We start from the raw sequence: 11,563 nt of genomic DNA, 5'->3' as shown, positions 1-11,563 counted from the left end.
CCACATCAGGAATGGCTTCCACCGGGGCACATCAAGCTTAAGGCAGCCAAAATGTTTCTGGAAAGGATAGTTCAATGATTCTGCCCGCCCAAAAATCTATGTTTTTCAATATCTGCAACTGTCTATTTTTCAAACAGTACATTTGACACGGGGATACCACACCGAGCAAAATAAGAAATAATGTTTTATTTGCACAACCGATAACTACACTACCCGGTAGATCCTGACTGTTCCTGTTCTGGTGGGTGCATTACTGGCTGACCTCTTATACATTGGCTCATTGAGATACCCCTCCCCTAGTGGGGAGCTCATACTCCGCAAGGAACACGGGGAAGATGAGCATCCCCACCCCGTAGGTCCCGTGCAGGATACTACATTCCTCCCACCCCAAAGTCCAAAGGCCCTCTTAATGAGCGATGAGGTTCAGAAGAAGGAGGAGCAGTGGAGGACGTTGAGTCTCTTTGGCTCCGGTAAGTTATCATAGAGCTGTTGCACCGGATCCGTCGGCTTATACCTTGCTGGTGAATGGCGTATGCGGCAGGAACTTATGGCGGACGATCGTCAGGAGGTGGCTGAACTATGGAGTCAGCGTTCAAGATCTCAAAGGTCTGCATCTCAATTTCGGACTCGGAAGATATAACACCCAAATGTCGGCTTCGAGACTGGAAGTGCCGCAGCAAGCTGGTTCGGCAATGGAGCTGGAAGATCCAGGGCAGGCTTCTTTTGATGCACTTCACGAGGGAGCAGTTTCCATGAGCGAATGTGATCCAGGTGCCATCTCATTAGTTGCCCCAGACCCGAACTTGGTAAAAGACTGGTCCGACTGGTTCTGTTGACGAACAACAATCCTAGAGAGCCAGCGAGAACCATCGTTGAAGTTATGAATGAAAACCGCAAAGTCAGGTGCAAAGTGCCTTAGATGTTGACGTGAAACTGGCCAACACCCTTGCAAATCTTGGTTGCGACGCACCATTGCGCCGATGACTGGTAGAATCAAACTCAGTCGTGTACGAAGCCTACGACCGATTAACATCTCAGCAGGGGTTACCATAGTTACTGCGTGCAGCGTGGTCCTGTACGAGAATAAATATCTTGCCCATTGAGCCAGACATCTGTTCTTGAGCCCCCATTTAACTGTCTGTATGGTCCTCTCTGCCAAACCATTTGAGGTCGGATGCTATTGGGGGGGGGGGGGGGTGCGGACATGGCAAATCCTGTTGCTTTTCACAAAAGCGGCGAATTTTTCACGAAAAAGGCCCTGTTATCGGTCACGAATACCACAGGGATTCCGTTGGTAGAAGAAGAAATGCATAATCGCTCAATGGTCGTCCAGGAAGTGATCAGCGCAATCTTGCGGACCTCCAGCCACTTTGAAAGGGCATCCACCAGAATGAGAAACATCAAACCCAAGAATGGACTGGTGAATTTGGCGTATACGCGACCCCAAAAGCGCCACGGCCACTCCCAAGGATGTAGGAGTGCCGCTGTGGAGGCCTTCTGGTGCTCTTGGCAGATGGAGCACTGCTGGGCAAATGTCTTGATGCCTGTGTCCAAATCCGCCCATCAGACCTGGCTTCTCACCAGCATCTTTATTTAGGACACTCTGGGATATCCTTTGTGAAGGTCCTTCGAGGTGATAGTCTGTTCCTTTGCCGGGACAACAACCTTCGTGACACACAGGAGGGGCATCCACCAGAATGAGAAACATCAAACCCAAGAATGGACTGGTGAATTTGGCGTATACGCGACCCCAAAAGCGCCACGGCCACTCCCAAGGATGTAGGAGTGCCGCTGTGGAGGCCTTCTGGTGCTCTTGGCAGATGGAGCACTGCTGGGCAAATGTCTTGATGCCTGTGTCCAAATCCGCCCATCAGACCTGGCTTCTCACCAGCATCTTTATTTAGGACACTCTGGGATATCCTTTGTGAAGGTCCTTCGAGGTGATAGTCTGTTCCTTTGCCGGGACAACAACCTTCGTGACACACAGGAGGGGATCGTTTTCCATGTTCAGCTTCGACAATTTGGCAGAGAAAGCCTTCAACTTATCTGGTAGCTGTTGCTGCTTCCCACTGTATAGCACCAGATGCTGCACCTTGGCAAGGACAGGTTTGGTTTGCACCCAGTCATGAACACACAAGGCACTGACGGGCAAAGAGTCCATGAAATTCAGGACAGCAATCATTTTGTCCGCTGTAGGGGGGTTTGCGGATTCGATCTGCAGGGGAAGGCTGCTCAACGCATCAGCACGCACCACCGGGTCGCTGGCTGCTGCTTGAAGCAACCAATAACAAAGCCCAGTGCTGCATCCTCACAGACGTTTTGGAGGGATCCGCTTGTCTTCACGGAGGAGGCTTAGCAATGGCTTGCAATCAGTGAAGATAGAAAATGGCAGCCATAGACATACTGGTGAAACCACTTTCCACCAAATTCAACCAAATTGGGGCAGAACTGCCCCAATGCCATATGGTGAAGTATCGCATGTGACATACAATGGTTTTGAAGAGTCAAAATGTGTCAATACCCCCAAAGGGGACAACTGCCGCCACACCTTTTTAATTGTTGGATCCTCGGCCTTGCCTCAAGCCCAAAGTTGGCGCTTCTCTAAGAGCAAATAGAGGAAGGGTTGGGAAGGTAGCAAAATTTGGAATAAATTGCCCATAGTACATTACTATTCCAAGAGCTAGGTTATGTGGGGTCTTGTGGAATGGGGCCATTTTAATTGCACTTACGTACTTGGCAACCGGGTATCGGCCGTCTCGGACCAAATATCCCAAATCTATTTCTTTCGCATGAAATATGCACTTCGCGAGGCGCAGGCGGGCCCATTTTCGCAAAACCGCTTCAAAACCACTTTGAGGTTCTGAAAATGTTCTTCGTCCGTGGCCCCTGTCAAAAGACGTCATATAAGTAAATCGCAACACGCGGCAAACCACATGGGATGTTCTCCATGATGCACTGGAATACTGCTCATGCCAAGGATACTCCAAAAGGAGAGCTCCTTGTGTGTATTAATGGTAATGTATTTCCGTGAGGTTTATCGTGCTCCAGCTGTATATAAGTGAAGTAAACCAACTATTTCTTCTAGGTAAAAAGGCTAATTAATGATCCTTTGGTTATAGATTTCAAAAGCTCAGTTCAAAAGTTATTTTAAAATGGATTCCATCATGACACTGCAAATCAGTAGAAATTTAACATCAGTTTACAAAATACATAGCTTGCAGAAAGAAGTCAAGGCAAAACACAGCATTTGCAACAGTTTGCAAACGAGCTAAAGCATCAGCAACATTTGTTTCAAATCAGGCTAACACTAGAATCCATATGAACACTTCTTTTGTCATATATGGATTATCCTTGGTCCAAAAGAAGTGTTTGGAAACCACCATGAAAGAATTTACAGAAGCAACATGGTTGATAATTCTAAACTAATGTTGCATATGGAAGACTGACAACCTAATTATCAAATCAAACGTACTGAAGACTCATCCAAACGAATTAGCATGTTACAGGGACAGGAATAGATTGACTTAGACTGATAACAAATTCCTTAAAGGTAGTGGTGTTAAGCTATTATTTCTATTCATGAATCATCTTATACTTTTTGCCTAGAAGCTATCTACTATCTTTGTTTCATATTTCCCATTCTATTTCTGCACAGCTGTTTGCTTCAAGCAAAGAAACTATTACTGTATTTTGAATTCCAAGTCAATTGTAAATTACTAAGTATAATCATCTCAAGTAAAGCCTTCTGCGGTGGCCTGAATTGAGAACATTTTGATTTTGTAACCAGAAGAGAACTTTCTTTATAATTAATAGATACCAATAAAAATTAATTTTGAATCCGAGAAGTCTAGTGCAAATTTCTGTCTAGTTAAGTGTATAGGTAAATGCATTAACACAAAGGCAGTCTTCTTCAATAAATGTTGCTCAACTTCATGAATGTACAGCCAATGTTTGTACACAGACCCTCGATGTGCTGTAAAGAGTAACGGTCCAATCTCAAAGTCATGTTCACTGTCAATTTATGGTCTTCACTGAGACAGTCTTATCTGGCTTCATTACGTGAACCACAAGTGCTTCCCAATCAGTGAAGCACTCAGGCTTCATGATGCCCAAACTATCTAAATGCCAATGTTTGGTCTCAACCTTCTTTACTCTAGCATAGGGAAATGGGCGGGCACAAAACTATCTGGGCTGGGCTTCCGAGTCCATCTGCATTTTTGCCATGGCCCCTTTTATGGTACCCAAACCAGGCTGGAAAACCTCTGGGAATTTGCTCAGCATTGTACACAGACAGCCAGACCCCACTTGGAAGATATACTGCCAATCTAACTACATCTGGAGTAGCCAATCATAGCTCAATAGGGTAGGGTCATTTCCTTGCAAAACAATGAAGGGAAGATGTGCTGATTGGTGCTCTTAAACCACCGGAGGGTGGATCCCATGATATTTAGTTGTTCCCTGTATAAGTGGTCAAACGAGCCGCCGTGTCAGCCAAAGACAAAGTATGCACTCCTCGTTTGATATAATCACAGAAACAGCCGCTCCCATATCCAGCTTCATTTGGAGCATATGTCCATTTACTCATATTGGAACACGAATAGGGACCACAAGGGGCGCTGTCAAACAGTTCAGCTGAATCTCAGCCACGAGGGAACAAGCGGTCCTAGATCTTGTCCTGTGTAATGAGACAGGATTGATTCATGATCTCATAGTTAGGGATCCTCTCGGAAGGAGCGATCACAATATGGTGGAATTTAAAATACAGATGGAGGGTGAGAAAGTAAAATCAAATACTAGTGTTTTGTGTTTAAACAAAGGAGATTACAAGGGGATGAGAGAAGAACTAGCTAAGGTAGACTGGGAGCTAAGACTTTATGGTGGAACAGTTGAGGAACAGTGGAGAACCTTCCAAGCGATTTTTCACAGTGCTCAGCAAAGGTTTATACCAACAAAAAGGAAGGACGGAAGAAAGAGGGAAAATCGACCGTGGATATCTAAGGAAATAAGGGAGAGTATCAAATTGAAGGAAAAAGCATATAAAGTGGCAAAGATTGCTGGGAGATTAGAGGACTGGGAAATCTTTAGGGGGCAACAGAAAGCTACTAAAAAAGCTATAAAGAAGAGTAAGATAGAGTATGAGAGTAAACTTGCTCAGAATATAAAAACAGACAGTAAAAGTTTTTACAAATATATAAGACAAAAAAGAGTGGCTAAGGTAAATATTGGTCCTTTAGAGGATGAGAAGGGAGTTTTAATAATGGGAAATGAGGAAATGGCTGAGGAACTGAACAGGTTTTTTGGGTCGGTCTTCACAGTGGAAGACACAAATAACATGCCAGCGACTGATAGAAATGAGGCTATGACAGGTGAGGACCTTGAGAGGATTGTTATCACTAAGGAGGGAGTGATGGGCAAGCTAATGGGGCTAAAGGTAGACAAGTCTCCTGGCCCTGATGGAATGCATCCCAGAGTGCTAAAAGAGATGGCTAGGGAAATTGCAGATGCACTAGTGATAATTTACCGAAATTCACTAGACTCTGGGGTGGTCCCGGTGGATTGGAAATTAGCAAACGTGACGCCACTGTTTAAAAAAGGAGGTAGGCAGAAAGCAGGAAATTATAGGCCAGTGAGTTTAACTTCGGTAATAGGGAAGATGCTGGAATCTATCATCAAGGAAGAAATTACGAGGCATCTGGATAGAAATTGTCCCATTGGGCAGACGCAGCATGGGTTCGTTAAAGGCAGGTCATGCCTAACTAATTTAGTGGAATTTTTTGAGGACATTACCAGTGCAGTAGATAACGGGGAGCCGATGGATGTGGTATATCTGGATTTCCAGAAAGCCTTTGACAAGGTGCCACACAAAAGGTTGCTGCATAAGATAAAGATGCATGGCATTAAGGGTAAAGTAGTAGCATGGATAGAGGATTGGTTAATTAATAGAAAGCAAAGAGTTGGGATAAATGGGTGTTTCTCTGGTTGGCAATCAGTAGCTAGTGGTGTCCCTCAGGGATCCATGTTGGGCCCACAATTTACATTGATGATTTGGAGTTGGGGACCAAGGGCAATGTGTCCAAGTTTGCAGATGACACTAAGATGAGCGGTAAAGCGAAAAGTGCAGAGGATACTGGAAGTCTGCAGAGGGATTTGGATAGGTTAAGTGAATGGGCTCGGGTCTGGCAGATGGAATACAATGTTGACAAATGTGAGGTTATCCATTTTGGTAGGAATAACAGCAAACGGGATTATTATTTAAACGATAAAATATTAAAGCATGCCGCTGTTCAGAGAGACTTGGGTGTGCTAGTGCATGAGTCACAGAAGGTTGGTTTACAAGTGCAACAGGTGATTAAGAAGGCAAATGGAATTTTGTCCTTCATTGCTAGAGGGATGGAGTTTAAGACTAGGGAGGTTATGTTGCAATTGTATAAGGTGTTAGTGCGGCCACACCTGGAGTATTGTGTTCAGTTTTGGTCTCCTTACTTGAGAAAGGACGTACTGGCGCTGGAGGGTGTGCAGAGGAGATTCACTAGGTTAATCCCAGAGCTGAAGGGGTTGGATTATGAGGAGAGGTTGAGTAGACTGGGACTGTACTCGTTGGAATTTAGAAGGATGAGGGGGGATCTTATAGAAACATTTAAAATTATGAAGGGAATAGATAGGATAGATGCGGGCAGGTTGTTTCCACTGGCGGGTGACAGCAGAACTAGGGGGCATAGCCTCAAAATAAGGGGAAGTAGATTTAGGACTGAGTTTAGGAGGAACTTCTTCACCCAAAGGGTTGTGAATCTATGGAATTCCTTGCCCAGTGAAGCAGTTGAGGCTCCTTCATTACATGTTTTTAAGGTAAAGATAGATAGTTTTTTGAAGAATAAAGGGATTAAGGGTTATGGTGTTCGGGCCGGAAAGTGGAGCTGAGTCCACAAAAGATCAGCCATGATCTAATTGAATGGCGGAGCAGGCTCGAGGGGCCAGATGGCCTACTCCTGCTCCTAGTTCTTATGTTCTTATGGATCACGTCTACCTTGACTGGGGCGCCTGGATCGCTGGCCCCCCTGCTCCATGCTGGTGTGCCTAGACAGACATTGACACGTCGCACACGGGCCGGAATCGCCTTCAGCCGATTCCGGGGACATTGGACAACATGGTGACTGGCTCTACACCCAGAGGCCAGAATTGCTGCAATGTTTGGTCCGGGCCGCGGGGGTACCACGTGAGGGGTGATGCCCGAAAATGTTCACCTATATCCCTTTATCTCCTAGATGCAACATCTGCGCTATCTTGGGACAGGGAGATCTGCAGCACCTGCTGAAAAGTTAGGGAAACTTCTCCCAAAGTTTTCGTCAGTTTCCATTCAAATTATTTTTCTGTCCTTTGTACATACTGAATGATTAATGTATTCAAACTACAGACCAAACAATCACGGAGCATCAAATTCATAGAATTTACAGTGCCAAAGGCAGCTATTTGGCCCATCGAGTCTGCAACGGCTCTTGGAAAGAGCACCTCACTGAAGCCCACTCCTCCACCCTATCCTCGTAACCCGATAACCCCACCTAAGCTTTTTGGACACTAAGGACAATTTAGCATGGCCAATCCACCCAATCTGCACATCTTTGGACATTATCCTCCATCTCGCATACGCCAATTCTGAATCCACTTTATCAAGTTACCCTGTATCCCATGTGAATTTGCCTTGTTTACAGGCTCCCAGGTGGGACCTTGTCAAAGACTTTGTTGAAATCCATGTAAACTACATCAACTTCACTAACCTACGACAAGATAAGTATTCCCACCCGTAAGTCCCCTGTGGGATATTATAGTACACAAAGTACATCACTTTTTTTTGATCCATGCAATGCAAGTGAAGTCTGATGCGTCCAGCTAATTAGCTGTTGGAAACCTGGATTGGATTTTTTTAACTTTACCTCCTGCTTGTGTAAATAATTGTTTTCATTACACCTGGCTGATCAGGGGCGAAATTCTCCGACCCCCAGCAGGGTCGGAGAATCGCCTGGGGCCGCCGAAAATCCCGCCCCCGCCGTGGCAGAGATTCTCCGCCACCCGGGAAGTGGCGGCGGCAGAAATCTCGCCACTCCGATCGGAGAGGCCCCTGCGGTGATTCTCCGGCCCGGATGGGCCGAAGTCCCGCCGCTGGGAGGCCTCTCCCGCCGCTGAGGTTTAAACCACCTCTGGAACGGCGGGATCAGCGGCGCGAGCGGGCCCCCGGGGTCCGGGGGGGGGGGGCGGGGGACGATTGAACCCCGGGGAGTGCCCCCACGGTGGCCTGTCGCACGATCGGGGCCCCCCGCTCAGACTCCGGGCCAGTGCCCTGGCGGCACTCTTTCTCCTTCCACGTCCGCCATGGCGGAAGCGGAAGAGAACCCGACATCGCGCATGCGCCGGCAGTGACGTCAGCGGCCAGCTGCCGCTGACGTCACTGTCGGCGCATGCGCCGACCGGCGAAAGCCTTTCGGCCAGCCCCACTGCCGGGGGCGCCGGTTTTTTGCGCCAGTCTTCTGGGGCAAACCGCTCCGGCGCGGGGCTGGCCCCCAAAGGTGGGGAGAATTCCCCACCTTTGGGGAGGCCCGACCCCTGAGTGGTTGGCGCTACTCCCCTACGCCGGCACCCTCCGTCACACCGGGTAGGGAGAATGCTGCCCCAGGAGTGAGTGGTTCTCACGGTAATGGGCGCCGCACCGACAGCATTTCCTTGGCCAATCTCAAATTCAAGTGAACCCACACATTTCCTGTAAGGCAATGCAGCTGTTTGTGAATATTGGGCGGGATTCTCTCAGCCCATGGCTGGGCTGGAGAATCCCCGCGACCAGCGCGAATCATGCCACGCCGCACCGAGATTCTCTGCAGAGCGGCGAATCGGCACCATTGGCGCCGGCGTGTTTGGCGCGCCGCCGGTCGGGGGCTGATCTATGCAGCTGTCCCGCCAATTCTCGGCCCGGGATGGGCCGAGCGGCCGTCGTAAAAAAGCCGAGTCCTGCCGGCGTCGTCCACATCTGCTCTCAGCCGGCGGCAGCTCGGCGTGGAAGGGTCGGGGGCGGCCTGTGTGGGGTGAGGGGGGGCTCCGACCCCAGGGGGGGGGCTCCAATGTGGCCTGGCCTGTGAGGGGGTCCACCAATTGGCAGGCTGGCCTCTCTGGCTGGGGGCCTCCTTTCATCCGCGCCGGCCCCTGTTGTCCTGCGCCATGTTGCGTCGGGGTTGGCGCATCGAAGGAAGACACTAAACATGCGCGCGTTGGTGCTGGTGCCACTGTGTGGATCCCGCGGCGCACAGTTGATGCCGGAATCAGCAGCTAGAGCGGCGTGAACCGCTCCAGTGCCTTGCTGCCCCCCCAGCAGAATTGCTGATCCTGAGGCCGTGTTGACAGACGGCGACACTTAGCCTCAGGATCACAGAAATCCCGCCCATTACCTTTATTTTTTTTCTCCATCATGCTTTCTCGCTCGGTCGACATTTTAAAATAGGAAAGTCGGTTTGAACAGATGCCAGCACTGACCGCTTTATTGATGGGCTCAGCACATTTAAAGTAAATAATTACGGAATTATTCGCCATTGTTAAAATTGTAAACGCTGTCCCAAACTGCAGCACTCGCTCTCAGACTACGTTGCAGGCACGATCTCGGCCTTCCTTTCGGTGCCGGATTACCGCCGTTTTTGTAACCGCTTCTCCTCCCAACCCGTCAGCCGCCCCGCGTGGGCCGCTTTTGTCCCGAGAACGCGCCCGTTGCCGTGGAGACGTGATTCACAGCGGCAGGTGGCGGAGGAGGAGGAGAGAGTCCGGCTCAGGCAGTGGTTGCTGCTCGCCCAATTGGGAAATCTCAACACTGTGCCAATTTCTTCACCCCCTCGTCCAGCCCGGGACCGACCATAGTTGTGTTTCTGTTTTGTTTGTGGGTCTCCAGAGCAATATCCGGACTGTAGCGGGGCAGACTACCTGCTGTCTCCCAAACGACTTCAGAGCGCGGCATTGCTGAGTTCCGTGTTTGGTAACTTTTTACCATTCCTTCTTTGAATTTTAATGCTTAATCGTCAAGTTGCTTAACTAACTGTTGCTGCAAACACTTATGCATCTAATTTATATTATTGTACCGTTCTTAAGTCAATTACTATTACCCAGGAAACGATCAAATATAATTATAAGGCGGCTGCAGGCTTTTTTCCAAAAATAATCATAAATGTGCCTCCCGAAACCAATTCTGGAACCATATTCTGTGGCTGAGGGATCTGAATTTTCTACTTTTTAACTGCGATGTTGCACATGCAAATGTCGGCAGCACAGAGAGGGTATTTCGGCCCATCATCTGTGCCAGTCAAAAAAACAACCCACCCAAGTATTCCAATCCTATGGGCGCAACTCCCCCCCCCCCCCTCCCCCCCAACGCCGGATGGGAGAATCGCGGGGGCGCTGGGCGAGTCCTGCAACACCGCCCCGGCACCCGCACGCAATTCTCCCTCCCCCCGAACCGGTACAGAGAGATTTACGACTGGCCGCTCGGACAATCGCCGCTCGCCGTTTGTACCGGGCGATAATTTTATACAGCACCGGCGCGGGGGGGAGACTCAAAAGGGATCTAGCCTGCGATCGGTGTCCACCGATCGGCGGGCCGGCCTCTCTGAAGGAGGACCTCCTTTCCTCCGCCGCCCCGCAAGATCACTCTGACATTTCTTGCGGGGCGCCCGAGGGGAGGACAGCAACTGCGCATTACGCGGCGCCGCTCCTAGCCCCCCGGGGGTGGGAGAATAGGGGGCGAGGAGCGGCCTCTGACGCCGGAGTGAAACACTCCGGTTTTCACTCCGGCGTCGGGACTTAGTCTCCCGGTGGGAGAATCTCGCCCTATATTCCAACACTTGGCCCATAGCCTTGTATGCCTTGGCAGCGCAAGTACACATTTAAATGCTTCTTAAATGTTATGAGGGTCTCTGCCTCCATCCCCTTTCAGGCAGCAAGTTTGAGACTCCCACAACCCTCTGGGTGAAAAAGCCTTTCCTCACATCCCTCTAAACCTCCTGTCCCTTACCTTAAATCCATGCCCCTAATCATTGATCCTTCCACCAAGGGGATATGTTTCTTCCTGGCTTTCTATGACGCTCATAATTTTATACATCTCAATCATGCCGCCCCTCTGCTCCAAGGAAAACAACCCAAGTCTATCCAATCTCCCTTTTATCGCAAAGCTCTCCAGCCCAGGCAACATTCCAGTAAATCTCCTCTGCACAGTTTTTAGTGCTATCACATCGCTCCTATAATGTGGATTCCAGAACTGCACATAATACTCTAGCTGTGGCTTAGCCAACGTTTTATACTTTTCCAGCTCTTAATCTCTATGCCTCGGCTAATAAAGCCAAATATGCCACATGCCTTCTTCACCACTGTATCTATGGTCACCACAGTAGCATGGTGGTTAGCACAATTGCTTTACAGCTCCAGGGTCTCAGGTTCGATTCCTGCCTTGGTTCACTGTGCGGAGTCTGCACGTTCTCCCCGTGTGTGCATGGGTTTCCTCCGGGTGTTCCGGTTTCCTCCCACAGTCCAAAGATGTGCAGGC

At 49.1% G+C, this 11,563-nt stretch overlaps 1 protein-coding gene across 4 annotated transcripts in view; it reads left to right on the top strand.

The window, feature by feature from the left end:
- The first annotated feature begins 9,413 nt into the window (after nt 1-9,413).
- Nucleotides 9,414-11,563, top strand: part of ttc29 (tetratricopeptide repeat domain 29) — a 666,158-nt gene continuing 664,008 nt past the window's right edge. The window contains exon 1 of one of the 4 annotated variants that reach the window (XM_038791952.1): nt 9,414-9,543. The gene's annotated coding sequence lies outside the window, so the exon portion shown is untranslated. Of the gene's footprint in view, nt 9,544-9,587; nt 10,004-11,563 lie in introns of those variants that run through there. The other 3 variants (XM_038791953.1, XM_038791951.1, XM_038791955.1) reach the window with 3 other exon arrangements.

Source organism: Scyliorhinus canicula, chromosome 3 (genome assembly GCF_902713615.1).
Source record: "Scyliorhinus canicula chromosome 3, sScyCan1.1, whole genome shotgun sequence".
NCBI lineage: Eukaryota > Metazoa > Chordata > Chondrichthyes > Carcharhiniformes > Scyliorhinidae > Scyliorhinus > Scyliorhinus canicula.
This window is presented reverse-complemented; position numbering and strand designations above follow the sequence as displayed.